The following is a 14,533-nucleotide window of genomic DNA, read 5'->3' as shown; positions in this document are numbered from 1 at the left end:
AGAGTAATGCAGTCATGCAGTCAGAGATGATCCAAATCACAGAATCACAGAAAGGTTTGGGTTGGAAGGTACCCTAAAGATCATCCAGTTCCAAACCCCTTGCCATGGCAGGGACACCTCCCGCTGGATCAGGTTGCTCAAAACCTCAGTCAACCTGGCCTTGAACAGCCCCAGGGATGGGGCACCTACAACTTCTCTGGGCAACCTGTGCCAGTGCCTCACCACTATCACAGGAAAAAAAATTCTTGCTAGTATCTAATCTAAATCTTCTCTCCTTCAGCTTAAAACCATTACCCCTCGTCCCATCACTGCAATGCCTGACAAAGAGCCCTTGCCTCGTTTGCTTTCCCTTTAAGTTCCGGAAGGTCACTATAAGGTCTTCCCAGAGCCTTCTCTTCTCCAGGCTGAACAGCCCCAACTCTCTCAGCCTGTCCTCACAAGAGAGGTGCTCCAGTCCTCCAGTCATCTTCATGGCCTCCTCTGGACTTGCTCTAACAGATCCATGTCCTTCCTGTATTGAGGACAAAGTCTTTTCATCTCCGTACACCGACAACTTGTTCCAGGCATACCTTCCTTACATTTGTCTTCACAGGTTAATTACCGATTTAATCCATTCATCAATTACTTTGGAAGCAAGCAGTGACAAGAACTCTCGTACGCTCAACTCAAGTCTGACCAATTGTAAAGCTTCTTAAAACATCAATTAGACTAGTTCTAATTGGGATAAATGCTGAAAGCGTATAAAGTGGTCAAAAGGAGATTAAACATAAAAAGTGATTTAGGTTAAGCAAAATGTTGTGCTTTTATTTCAGCTTCTTGTAAAAAAAAATAAATTATCAATATATCTTAGAAAATTGTTAAGTATGAAATTCCAAATACATAGGAGAATACAAAGAGGGGAGAAAAACAGGACTTTTCTCATAGCTTTCAAAATGTCTCTAACGTTCCCCACACGGGAATGGTCTTCGGTAAACTGACAATATTTAAGCGTTAAGTTTAACACATTTTTTGTGCTGGAAAACTATACCTTTTTAGAATTTTCCCAACTGGCAGCTGTAAGTACTCTATTTTGTCCAGTTTCACGTTTCCTTAGCCTTTTTTTTTTTTTACTCAAGCTCTATCTATCATTCATATCTTATTTTCCTCTTAAAAAACCCACACATAACCCCACCTTTCAACTGAAAGACAGAGCACCTTGCTTGCACAGTCAACCCTTCACATGCACTGCCTGCAATTTTAAGTTTTATCTTCCAGTCTCACTCCACTTGCTCTTCCATTTGTCTCTTGATGAAGCATACCACTGAAAACAGGAACCTATTAGCAGTATCCAAGAAGAAAAGTCTTAAAACATCTTCCAGGTGTGGAGCTCATTCCTCAGCTTCCACTAGTGCTCTTTGACCACATTCTTCGAGAAAATATGTGTCCTCCTTGCTCTTTTCTCATCACTCCACTAATTTACTCTTCACAAATTCCACTCTAACCTTCTTCTAGATCTTCCACTCCATTTTAACACATCAATTCACCAGCTCAAGCCTTACAAAGCTAAAGATCACCTAATCAGAATGGTTTGGGTTGGTAAGACCCTTAAAGATCACACAGTTCCAACCCTCCTGCCATGGGGCAGGGACACCTCCAGCTACACCAGCCTGCTCAGAGCCTCATCCAACCTGGCCTCGCACACTTCCAGGGAGGGGGCATCCACAACCTCCCTGGGCAACCCATGACGCTGTCTCACCACTCTCATTGTGAAGAAGTTCTTCCTAATGTCTAATCTAAATCTCCCCCCTTCCAATTTAAAGCCATTCCCCCTCATCCTATCACTCCATGCCCTTGTAAAAAGTCCCTCCCCAGCTTTCCTGTAGCTCCCTTCAGGGACTGGGAAGCTGCTATAAAGTACTGGAAGGCCGCTATAAGGGATGGACCACTACACATCAACATTACTTGTTTCGCTTCCTTCTCCTCTCCCTCTGAGGTACAGCAGCAAAGCAAATAAACAGTTTAGTGCAATGTGACATTTTTATTGTTATAAAGCATTTATTTTGATCGGATCTGGTCTCCAAGGATGTCCCTTAGGCACTACATTAACTGCAGAAAGATCGCGGTAGACTGGAATGACTTCAAGAGCTCTGCCAGCACAGAGAAAGAACAGTCACAGCAATCTCTGGACACACTTAATATTTTCTTTAGCAGAGATGACATGCAATTACAAGTTATCTGCAATGTTAGTGTTCCTGCTCATTATAGGGCACACACAGATTTTTAGATGCTCTCTTTTAGCTTCTGGAAAGAACTGTATCTACATAGCTTCTCTGCACCTGGAACAATGATGGCAACAGACCGAGCACTTTCTGCAACAGCACCAAGAAGAAACCTCTGCATAAGAATAGTACAACACAACCCTGGGTACAGTTTACTCACAAATGGCCCTCAGGAGAAGTCCGAGAACAAAGCAGTTACTGAATCCTTGACTGACTCAACGGCACTGTGTGCATGGACACAATGCTATGAAGATTTAGCAGTCCTGAAACACAATGTTTTGGGATAATTTATACACAAACACTAACTTCATCCTGACACTGCTTCGTGGCTTGGACACCAGAAGAACGTAGTCCATAAAGCAGAACTGGGAACAGATTCTCTGGACGCAAACATAGATGTAAAGCACATCACCATAAAACAGATCCATATGGCCACTGTCAGCCTCCCCATCAGCAGTCCTACAGAAACTTTTAACCAGATTGTTATAACCTCATTTGGAAAGAAGGGCAAACTTCAGTAAGACCTCAATCCATATCATATTAAACACACCAAAAAACAAAGGAGCCCATACTATCACCTCCTCACTAAGGATCATCGTACAAAATCAACTCCGGAGACAAAGATATAACAACACAGAACACAAGATCAACCTAACATTTAAAACTGCTCAGCCCAAACCCTATCACATTTCAGTGACAGCTGTGCAATAGGCATTCACATTGTATGCACACAGGCAGTTTCCCCCTCACGACTCCATTCCGATCCTTTGTCAAGACTCACTACTTTCATCTTGCCTTTCCAAAACTGATCTTGACTCATCAATCCGTGAGGTCTTGCCTCATTTTACTACTCTTATCAACTTCAAGAGTAAGGCATGAAAGCAAGTGTGCTTTATGTATATTTATTTTCACAATTTGCTGCAGTCCTCACCCTTCCCGTACTTCCATTCCATGATCTCTCGTTTGCTATAGTGTGACCAATGTTCCTATTCTCACTTGAGGACACTGTAGTGTGATACCAATTTCAACAGAAGCAACAGAGACTTTGAAAGAAAGAACTTCAATGCAATTCTCATTTATCTCCCAAAAGCCACACAGATGCATTACAGAACTCCAGAATTTGTTTCCTAGGAAGTGCAGCTCTGCGTTCAATACTCAGACTACGAACAGTTTAAAGGTTCTGTTTGCCTTTAAGAGAAGAAAAAGCTGATTTAGTTGCAAAATGAAGCCAACGATACACACGCCTGTCTCTCAGAATTCCCTCTCCTCTTTTGATGAAAAGAGAGCAAGACATACAGCGAACTGTTGAAAGCGCTGGAACAATGTGAGACCTGCAGCACTGCTGTCACAAAAAGAAACTCTCCCCTTCTACCAAGGCTGAATAAGCAGGGGCTTCGTAGCCTATGACACAGCTAAACTTTCACTTCGTTTAAACCCCCACCAGAGAATTAGCCGTCCATGCTGCACACCATCTTCTTCTGAAAGCGCCTAACCTCCTACAGAAATCCACTCGGCTGTTTACTAATTTCAGGCAGGTAACAAGTTTCTGGCAACAAGGGAGCAAAATCCAGAGAAATACAACTCAATTTTTTATAAAAATAAAGCACTGATGTGAACTATAGGCAGACAATGGAAAAGAAGGATATTTGGTGAAACATCCTGCTCCTTCTTTTGACTCCATTCTTTGACTAAGGGGACTCTATGTTATTTCTGTTTCTGTCCACAATCCGAGAAATATAAGTAATAAACTCAATCTAATACTCGCAAAACATTCAAGAAGAGACAGAGTCAGAATGTTCCCACAATGAAAGCATATGTCATATACTTTTTACCTCCCTATTTCTCTTATAAGCTTCAATCCTTGAACTGTACCATCAAATATATTGGCAAAATAAACGGACTATTATTGTCTTCTGGAAATGGATTGATTTTTCCTGAGAACTATCGATTAATCAAAACGTCCAAACCAATTTATGTACACATGCCCTAAGGTCTAAAATAACAACTCAATCCTCCTCCTTAGAGGAGATCCCTCCCAGCTAAAACCAGGCGATTTACAAAGGCAATGCTACACAAGAAATCCATGTAAATACAAAGTTATTAGATTATCCTGATAACTAAGAATTACTATCTGGTCCAACTATGTGCTTTTATAACTGATTAAACAGAATTCTACACAAATCATGAGAAAAAGGCTTTCCCTTGCCTTCACACCACATAGATGGGTTTTCTAAAAAAAAGACTTTTAGCTCCCCAGATCATAGCAAACAGCTTCCACACAGAGTTTATACACATTGCACAAACGTACGTTCTTAGCTCCACCTTTTAGTTTAGAGGCTGCCTGAAAGCCCAGATGTGACACTGAAATGCCAATTCCAGCAGCTTCTGCCGCTAAATTTAAACACAGTGTTTAAAAAGCGATCCTATCAATGAGCTTATTCCGTCACAAGGAACATCTCAAATGCAGGGTGCGTCATTAACACCAGTTTCCAGCAGAGGCTGTGCTGAGTACGCTCAGCAATTCATACCACATTTGTCTCCACACACATTTTCACTAAAAATGTGTTAATTCTGTTTCCCAGTCTCGGTAGTGACTTTCTCCTTCTGTGACAAAATGCTGAGAACATTTTTACTTGCTTTAAAACAGATTCATTTGAGCTACCACTAAGAGGAAGCCTACTGGCACAACAACAAAATACAAGCTATCATATTAAAGAGAAGGCTTCAGAGAGAGCTTACAGCAGCCTTCTAATAGCTGAAGAGGACTAGAGGAAAGCTGGGGAGGGAATTTTTACAAGGGCATGGAGTGATAGGATGAGGGGGAATGGCTTTAAATTGGAAGGGGAAAGATTTAGATTAGACATTGGGAAGAAATTCTTCACAATGAGGGTGGTGAGACACTGTAACAGGTTGGCCAGGGAAGTTGCCCCCTCTCTGGAAGTGTTCAAGGCCAGGTTGGATGAAGTCTTGAGCAGCTTGATCCAGTGGGAGGCATCCCTGCCCATTGCAGGAGGTGGAAAGGCATGATCTTTAAGGTCCCTTCCAACCCAAACCATTCTACGATTCTAAGATAAAGACTGAAAGATAAAAAGAAAGTAGATGCATCAGAAGTTCCCATTATTCTGAAAGCAAAGCTCAGATTATTAATAAATAATAAAATACAGTCCTTAATTACAGTGAAATAACAAAAGGAATAAGACATGTCATCCTTTAAGGCCACTTTATTAACCTGCTTGTAATTTTCAGAAATTTTGCATGTTTTCTTCCATGAAATCTGTACATTTACAACAGGCTGGCAACCAGTCCAATTCTTCTGGGATCAGTAACCAGTTTATAATTCTTCTTTTCAAGCCATATCCAGGTAACATCTACATCTATAGCAGAGCATGACGGTTTCATTTCCATCTTCTCTCCACAACCTTTACAACCATAACCCAGAACAGCATTCCACAAAACAAATACAAGATGCTTTGTCTGCAACAGATTTGCATCACAGCTGCACAGTTTCAGATGATAAGTAACAAGGCAACAGAGAAGATTTGCTTACCAGAGCTCAGAGAAAACCACCTTTGGACTGTCAGGGTAAGCCTGAAAATAACCACCTTGCATTCTTCACCCGTTAACATCACTAAAATCTGTGCTGGGCAGGACTCAAGAGGTCATTTTTTCAATGTGCCACTCCCATTCTTGATGTACTGTGCCCAAAACTGAACACAGCATTCAAAGTAAATACTACCAGTCCTAAACTCAGTGGAACAACGACTCCAAGTAGTTAACCACTTGCTAAACCATAGCAGAATCTTTCCTTCTGCACCAGTAGACAAGGTTAATCACAAGCTAAGCACCAATGAATCGGTAACCTGCATATCCCAGCTTACTCAGCTCTTGCAGGACTTGAAAAGTACGTTCTTGAATGACAAAATCCAAAATGCACCAGACACAGAGCAGGAAGAGAGGTTGTGGAGTTGAGAGGCATCAGAACAAGTACAGAATACAGCCAGCTTTGTGATTTATACAAACTACAGAAAAAATGACGACATAATTAATTCTAGATTCCAACTGGAATCTAGAAGATTCTAGGACATTGCGTTTTAAGTTTGCAATAGAAAATCAGAGGTGATAAAAATTCAGAATTACTTCTTTAGATGTTAATTAACAGCATTCCCATAACGGTGCTGTTAACCCTTAGGTAAGAACAGAAACTCCAATTTGTAACACTTGCAAAGAGCTTCACTGCAAGCTAGAGACCCTTCCATATCAGCAGTATGTCAAGGTTGCCTGGGTGAAGGCTGGCAATGGAAAACCACTTAAAAATGTAACAAAATTAAACAGCCTTCAGTACAACTAAAAATGGAACTTGAGAGATTAAAATCCTCCAACTTCTGGCTCATCTGAGAGAGACGCATATTTTTCATAGAACCATAGAACGGTTTGGGTTGGAAGGGACCTTAAAGATCATCCACTTCCAATCTCCCTGCCATAGGCAAGGGACACCTTCGACTGGATCAGGTTGCTCAAAGCTCCATCCAATCTGGCCTTGAACATCTTCACGCATAGGGCACACATGAGTTCTCTGAGCAACCCATGCCAGTGCCTCACCACCCTCACAACAAAACATTTCTTCCTAATATCTAATATGAATCTCCCTTCTTTCAGCTTAAAACTGTTTCCCCTCATCCTATATCTGCACTCCATGATGCAGCACCTCCTCAGTTTTCCTGTAGGCTATATGGTCTCCCTTGAACCTTCTCTTCTCCAGGTTGAACAACCCCAATCCTCTCAGCCTGTCCTCACATGGGATGTGCTCCAGGTCTCTAATGATCTTTGTGGCCTTCTTTGGGTACACTCTAACATATCCATGTCCTTCCTGTGCCAAGGACTCCAGAACTGAAAACAGAACTCCAGGTAAGTTCTCACAAGAGCAGAGTAGAGGGTCAGAATCACCTCCCTTGCCCTACTGGTCACACTTCCTTTGATGTAGTCCATGATACCCTTGGCGCACGTTGCCCGCTGATGTTAAGCTTCTCATCCATCAGCACCCTCAAGCGTTTCTCTTCTGGGCTCCTTTCAATTCATTCTCTTCCCAGTCTGTATTTGTGCTTTTTATGTACATACTATCCTCCAGCTTTTGTTGCTACTCAAAATAAAACACAAGTGTGCTTTATTTAGTCAATGCAAATGCAGCTGTCAGTGAGGCATCACAAAAGGTTAACAAGTACACTGTTGAACATGGATTAATGATGATGGCCATACTAAGGGTCATTCTAAGCAGTAAGATAGCACCTTAAATGAACAGCTTTGATCCAACATCATAATTTCTACTCTCCTTCATGAGTGAGACTTAAAACCCCTTTACAGAAAGCATTTCAGAGCTGTCTTCTGTTTACAAGCCACTAGACAAACCCTGAGCGAAGCACTGTCCTGATTTTAAAGGGGAATAAACAACAGCACAGCAGTTAAATTGCTTTAGCCATCAGAAGGAAAAAAAATAAGCCACAGAAGAAGCAGAAATAAAAATACCTGCCTTCTGAATTCCAGTGCCGTGGTTGTATCAACACTTGCTACTGCATTCCACCACTAGTCAACAAAAAAAGTGGCACCAAGCACAAAAAGTCCTGGGCACCAACAAAACAACAAGAAAACCTCCACCAGGTTCTGGAACTTGCTGGGAGAAAGGGTGATAAGGAATAACATAATTAAAGAAGTATGAAGTTTAACTCCTTCCAGTAAGTTCAAACACCTGCACTATGAAGGCAGCTGTTACATATGTTAATTTTGTATGTGACTGCCAGGACTGTAGAATCAATTACAAAGAAGTAACTCTGCCTTGAAAAAGCTTCCACTACAGAAAAGCATCAGTAAAGGAGTGAAGGGGAGGAAGGAAGAGACAGCTAAAACCTGACGTATAAGCAGGTGTAGAAGAATCACAAGAGGATCCAGTCACCAGCGAAAGGAATTTCTGCTTGAAGTGTATTAGAAAAAGGAGGGTAAAAAAAACAGGAACGCTTTTGTTAATTACCCAAAAATAAAAAGCAGCTGTACTTTTAACCACTAATTTTACTTTTGCCTTTCTGTACTAACCTTCACCTGAAAAGTGGGCAATTAAAATTCCAGTATTCTAAACCAGAACACAGACAATTTTCCCCTCAATGCACAAAAAGATTACAACCATCTAGTCCAGAAAAGGAAATAAAAACAAGATACCTAGGTAAAAATAAGAAAATGACAGTAGATTTGATGCTTTTACACTACCTTTCATAGAAAAAGAATTTAAAAGATTGCCTAAAATCAGTAAAAGGAAATTCTCTTTTAAAGATCACAGAATTTCTGAATCTCAATGCTACAGAGGAAAAAATTGCCTCAGCACTGACGATGAACGTAAAACCTACAACAGACAAGACGAAACAGGTATTGGTTGATATAAATCCCCACCACTGGGTGTAACTCAGATTTGGGATTTGTAAATCTAGTAATTTCAGCAGGAGTAATCTGGAAAGCAATGCTAGGATGTTTAAGTACTAAATATATACGGACCCTAGACCTTATTGGCTGTCACACATTCCATGGATTACACCTGTAAACACTCCTTGCAGCCTGGGAAAAATGCTAAGTACCTGGTTAAAGAGGTGCATTCAGGTCTTCAAAATATCTCATTTAGCTCACTTTGAGCTTCTGCTAAACTAGGCTTCAGTTTTCTTGCTGCTAGGATGGCACAGAATTTGGTTGCAAAGGGGTAGCAGGAGAAAGAAACAGTTCCTCCTTCCCACATTAAGAAAAAAACATAATCAGCTGCTGCTTCACATCCAGGAACTTTAATGGGTCTAAAGGAACAAGAGCCTCTGCCTTCCAAAGACACTTCACAGCCTGAGATGGTCTGCTGCTTCTCCCTTCCCCTAAAATGAAATAAAACAAAAGCAGGAATTGCACGTTTTCATGCATGTGTGAACAATGGAAACCCCAAGCATGGCAGCAGGAAGCAGGGTCGCAGTCAGCAGAGCCTCTGACCTCCTCCCTGTCCCAAACAGCAAGAACAGCTTCAGCTCCACCACTACAGTCTGTAAAGGCAGAGAGAAGCGCCTCATTTAAGGACTCTTGACACAGACCCTCCCTAAATGCTGAGTTCAGACACAACTAGAACAACAGCAGTGGGACAGAGGATATGATTTCCAATCACTGTCACCAGGACAACAAATGCAAATGTTTTGCTTACACACTTTGGGTCAAACCAAAGGAAATTAGTCTAGGGTCTTAAAATGAGTTAAGCTACATACAGTTCTACAGGCAGGGAAAAGGTCAAGATTAATCTTGAGGATTAAGCACTAAACTGACCTATATTACACTGTGGGAAGTTAGAACCCTGCAGCAAAATGAAACCAAGCCGTGTGTTTGCCAGTTCCCGTTCCCAGCCAAAACCTCCCAAAGCAGTCACATTTCGGTGCAGCAGAAAGCTACCTAAAACTACTTGAAACTTTTTCTACATGCCCTTTCTGCACTAAACACAAGAAAAAAGGGGCAGAGGAACAGGTAAGCAAATGCAGAGTTGGGGGGGGGGGGGGGGAGGGGGAGTCTGGACATCACAGGGGACAAAGGAAAGCAAATATTGGAGAGTTTTACCAGTTCAGCCATGGACTGCTGCAGATCTGAAGAAACTTTACATGTACTTACAATTAAAACTTATGCAAGTGATTCACCAAATGTTCTCCAGCAAAGCCTGTTACTTTCAGCTTTTGTTATCTACATCTTCCATTCTAATTTTTACTTGACATAAACTGCATTCAGATTCCAGAAGCCCTTCTCCAATTTCTTCTTAATCCACGAACCAGGAGATCTGCATCTGCAGATTTCAGGTACTGTCAGAGCCAGACACCATTTCGCTTCTGTTGTTCTGCCATCTCTGAAACTATTTCTTCCACATATTTGATTCCCTGCATCAGCTCCCTCTAACTACACATCCCTCTGACACAGCTTCCAAAATATCTTACAGATTTTCATAGTTCACACACCTTTCAGCACAACACCCCTAGGCAATCACAACTGTCTCTCTGGCATCTGCTGTAATGCAAAGAAAATCAGATTAAGCCCTCTGAAGTCTTTTTGTGCTCCTATTTATTTCATTTTTATTTTGTTTTGGTTGGTTTTTTTTTTTAATCATTTTCTATTCATGAAGACCTAACCCTCGCAAGTCCCTCCGAACTGCAAAAATTGCATTCCTGCATCAGGAACACTAAAAGTTGAGAAAGAAACCAACTTCTATCTTAGGAAGCTTACATGGTAGACAGAAAACAAAGTTACAAAACACTGGGACAGGGAAAATAAAAATTTAAGCCTACAACACAAAACCTGCAGGTTTTTAAGCTTTTCTCTCCCTCAAGAGCCACTTTCTTCAACAGTTTATCTGATTAGTCATCAACCACCGGCTGAACATGGAGAGCAGGACATGAAAAATGAGAGTTTCAGAAAGATCTGCTCTTATCTCCACAGAAGTTCCTCCTCTCCTACACTAAAAAGATTATTTAAACCCAGATATCTATCTGGACATCACATTTTCCACTTCATTTCCCATTCTTTCAACTCCAAGTCTTTCTAAGAGACACAATAGACCACATTCACTGAACACTGCTACAACACACTGGACTTGGAGGCTCCCAACCGTCAGTCATACACAACTCAAGAGACTCATTTGAAGTTGCAAACGATTTACAAACTTTAATCTTGCAAACATGTGCAAAGTATACCTTTTTTCCAAACACTTATAAAAATTAACAGAGACAGCTTTTAGTACAAAATAACTGTCCTGTAGAAGTTACCACACAGAGAGACAAAAATCACTATAGCTCAGGTGCTAAATAAGCAATTTTTAGAGTGTTCATAAGTTATTTCTGTTTTCACTCCATACAGGATCTCAAAGCAAGAGAGTAAGGATTTGTTTATTGCAGTTTTTAAAATCTTGACGTCTAATTAAAACCATTTTGAGATATTAAGATAATATGTCCATGTTTTTGTGTTACTCAGCCACTGTACTTGGAGCTTCAGAATTACACTAACAGGAGATGAGAGGAAGAACAGATTTAGCCTGGAAACCACATCTGATGGAGCTTAATATCAGTCACGCACTAGAGTTTTCATTGACAGCTTCTCTGAAATGAGGACTTGCTGGTAAGCACTAAATAAAACCCATGTTTTCACTACTAGGATGCCAGAGTGGTAGCTGTGACACAAGAAGATTTGGAGTATGAATTCTGGAATAAGAGTGTCCTTTTTAAATAACATGCAATAACCTACACCAAATGTAAAGCCAGAAATGTTCAATTTAAGACAAAAAATCATGCAAGACTAAAACCATGCAAGATTTCAATATACAGATTTTACAGCAAAATCACAGCCTACCTATAGTGACTCATATTCTGTAAAACACAACTGTTGTTTAAACACCAGTGCAGGTAAGGTGTCAGAAACCTGTAGGTGAATGTGCATACATATCTTTTAAGAACTACCAGCAACACAACGTACTTCAAAATTGCACTTTCAGACACAGAAAGCTCTCTGTCATAGTGAAAAAGACCCACAAATCCTAAGTGATATAAAAGGAATGGCAATAGCCTGCATTGTTACTATGAATGTCATAGCATATGAAAGACAGTAGAGTTACACACGACAATGCTGGGGAAGAAAAACCATACTAGTTTGTTACACAAATGTGAAGGAATAACCTCTTTTTCTTGAGCTGCCCTCTTACTGAAAAAAACCTACCACATTTACAGATGCATTAAAAAACAGATGATCCCCTAAACCTTTAAAGCCAGCTGGTTTACTACTTAGTCTCCCAAAAGCACTCCTGTTTTTCTCTCCTCCTATTATCCCCCCAAATACCTATTAGCTTGTTGGAAATCACAAACCCAGGATTCCTTCATCCAACTGCTAGTCATCATGTGGTAAAACATTACACTTCTTTTAATAAAGCTCCCTTTCAACAACATGTAACATACTTTTAAGCGAAGCTGCATCAGTAGGTATCCATAAGTTGAAACAATATTTAAAGCTATATCAGTGAATTACACACTCAAGACATGAGTGCAATTTTAACATTCATTTCTGCGTTAAGTATTCCAACTTCACTGGTTGATTGTTACATCAACTACACATGCTCAGTACTTTTAATAATACCTAAGGCTGAGGCCAAATAAAACTTAGAGCTTCTGACAAATAAGTACTACGCTACCTTCCTTTTCCGTGCACATTTTAACCTTCCTGCAAAGTAAAAGGTCAACCAACAAAAACATCAACCCAAGCCATGTTCTACAAAAACTGATTTGAAACGTAATAGCACACAAGACAAATTAATTTCAGAAGTGGTTTTCTCCTTGTTGAATAACCAGTAGAGACAGAGCGAAAATGCCTCCCAGCATCTCCGCCCTCTTTTGGGGGAATTTTTGTTTGTTTTGTTAACAATACCCCAGAGTTTAGGACCATTGTATTTCTCGTGTGGGCTCCGATCTGTAAGGTACATATATACACGCTTTACAGAATCACAGACATCAATCTTGCTTTAAGAAATACAAAGGCTGTGGCCCCCATCCACAAACCACACCACACAGGCCAAGGTGTTCCAACAGACACGGGTTAAGATACCAGCCCAATTTCAGAGGTAATAAAAAAGGAGACGGGTGGAGAAAGGAAGTGGTGGAATTTTGGACATGGACAACACTAGTAAGATAACAGGCTGTTCCAAATAACTATGTAACATTTAATATTTTCTGGCCCCAATCCAGTTATGCTCTTGACCTTACCCAGGTTTAATAGAAACAAAGATAATAAAGGCAGATTAGCTTTGAGGAATGTGGGGCTTTTCCAAATAAAAAAGAAGGTATTAAAGAACCAAGGGACAAAAGTCTGGATTTCTAAGGAACAGTGCAATACCACTTCACTTTTAATCTAACATTTACGCTAAATACTTCAATATGAATGCCCGAGTGTTTCTCTTTTCAAGCAAACTTTTCCTTCAATGCATTTACTACAGTGCTGCTATTATCCTGCCAAAAACTGAGCCGAGGCTGACGCTTCGCAGCCCAGCGCTGGTGCTAGGGCCTACCGGGCACACTCTGCTTCCAGAGCACTTAAACACGACTGACTGCAACTCAGCTAACACAGAAACAATACAGCCAACAGTCCTTTCAGCCAGAAAAAAAAATAAAGGGAAATGAAAGATAAAGAATAACCCTTGCTCCAGAAAAGTATTATCCTAGTAAAGGAGGTTTGGAAAGAGAAGGGATGTGAAAATTGGCAATATGCAGCTCAGGCTTCAAAATTAGTCGCAGGGATTTGAGGAGAAAGATCCTGTGTTACAGCTGAAGAAGCACAATTCTCACTGTACTCCAAAACTGGGTTTACAACTAGGAGAAACAAAAAAAATATCAAATTCCTTCAAAAAGTGCAACGGCTTCTGCACCGAAATGACCTCCTGCAGCACCCACCAGCTGGGTCAGAAGCTGGACAACCAGCTCCCTTGCCCCACTAGAGATTTAGGGAACCATCCCAGGGTTCAAACACAGATGTAATCAATGAGCTGCCCCTGCTGCGCTTCGGATCAAACCCACCTTCTGTGGCACACAGAACAGCAGTTCCATTGTCCCGCTGCAGATTTAGGGAGCCAGTCCAGGGTTCAAAGGGGGATGTGACCAAGGAACTACCCCCTGTTGCCTTTCAGATCAAACCCATTTTCTGCAGACCCACCAGCTGGGTCAGAAGCCAGAACATCATTTCCCTTGCCCCACTACATATTTAGGGAGCCATCTCAGGGTTCAAACAGGGATGTGACGAAGGAGCTGCTCCTGTTGCCCTTCGGATCATAGAATCGTAGAATAGTTTGGTTTGGAAGGGACCTTAAAGAGCACCCACTTCCAACCCCCCACCACAGGCAGGGACACCCCCCACTGCATCAGGTTGCTCAAAGCCTCTTCCAACCTGGCATTCAACACCTCCAGGGATGGGGTATCCACTACTTCTCTGGGCAACCTGTGTCAGTGCCTCACCACCCTCACAGGAAATAATTTCCTCCTACTATCTTATTTAAATCTCCTCTCTTTCAGCGCTTTAAACTATTACTATTCACTACACTCCCTGATAAAGAGCCCCAGCAAACCACCCCACTTCCCAAGAGTGACAAAACACCGAAAAAAACCCAACCAACCCCAAACCAAACCCCAATGCGCACAATAAAAGAGAGAAGAAACCTCAACCACTTCCCCCTACGCTCCCACCTCGGCTCTGAGAGGCAC

The 14,533-nt window shown here is 41.3% G+C and overlaps 1 protein-coding gene across 3 annotated transcripts in view; it reads right to left on the bottom strand.

The window, feature by feature from the left end:
• PTK2 (protein tyrosine kinase 2) overlaps positions 1–14,533 on the bottom strand; it is a 226,772-nt gene that overhangs the window by 209,608 nt on the left and 2,631 nt on the right. Inside the window, exon 1 of one of the 3 annotated variants that reach the window (XM_054059953.1) lies at positions 13,853–13,876. The exons of the other annotated variants lie outside the window; for them this stretch is intronic. The gene's annotated coding sequence lies outside the window, so the exon portion shown is untranslated. Of the gene's footprint in view, positions 1–13,852; positions 13,877–14,533 lie in introns of those variants that run through there. 3 annotated transcript variants of the gene reach the window in all.

This window comes from Cuculus canorus, chromosome 2 (genome assembly GCF_017976375.1).
Source record: "Cuculus canorus isolate bCucCan1 chromosome 2, bCucCan1.pri, whole genome shotgun sequence".
Taxonomy (NCBI): Eukaryota; Metazoa; Chordata; class Aves; order Cuculiformes; family Cuculidae; genus Cuculus; species Cuculus canorus.
Note: the sequence above shows the minus strand (reverse complement) of the source record. Positions and strands in the feature narration are given on the sequence as shown.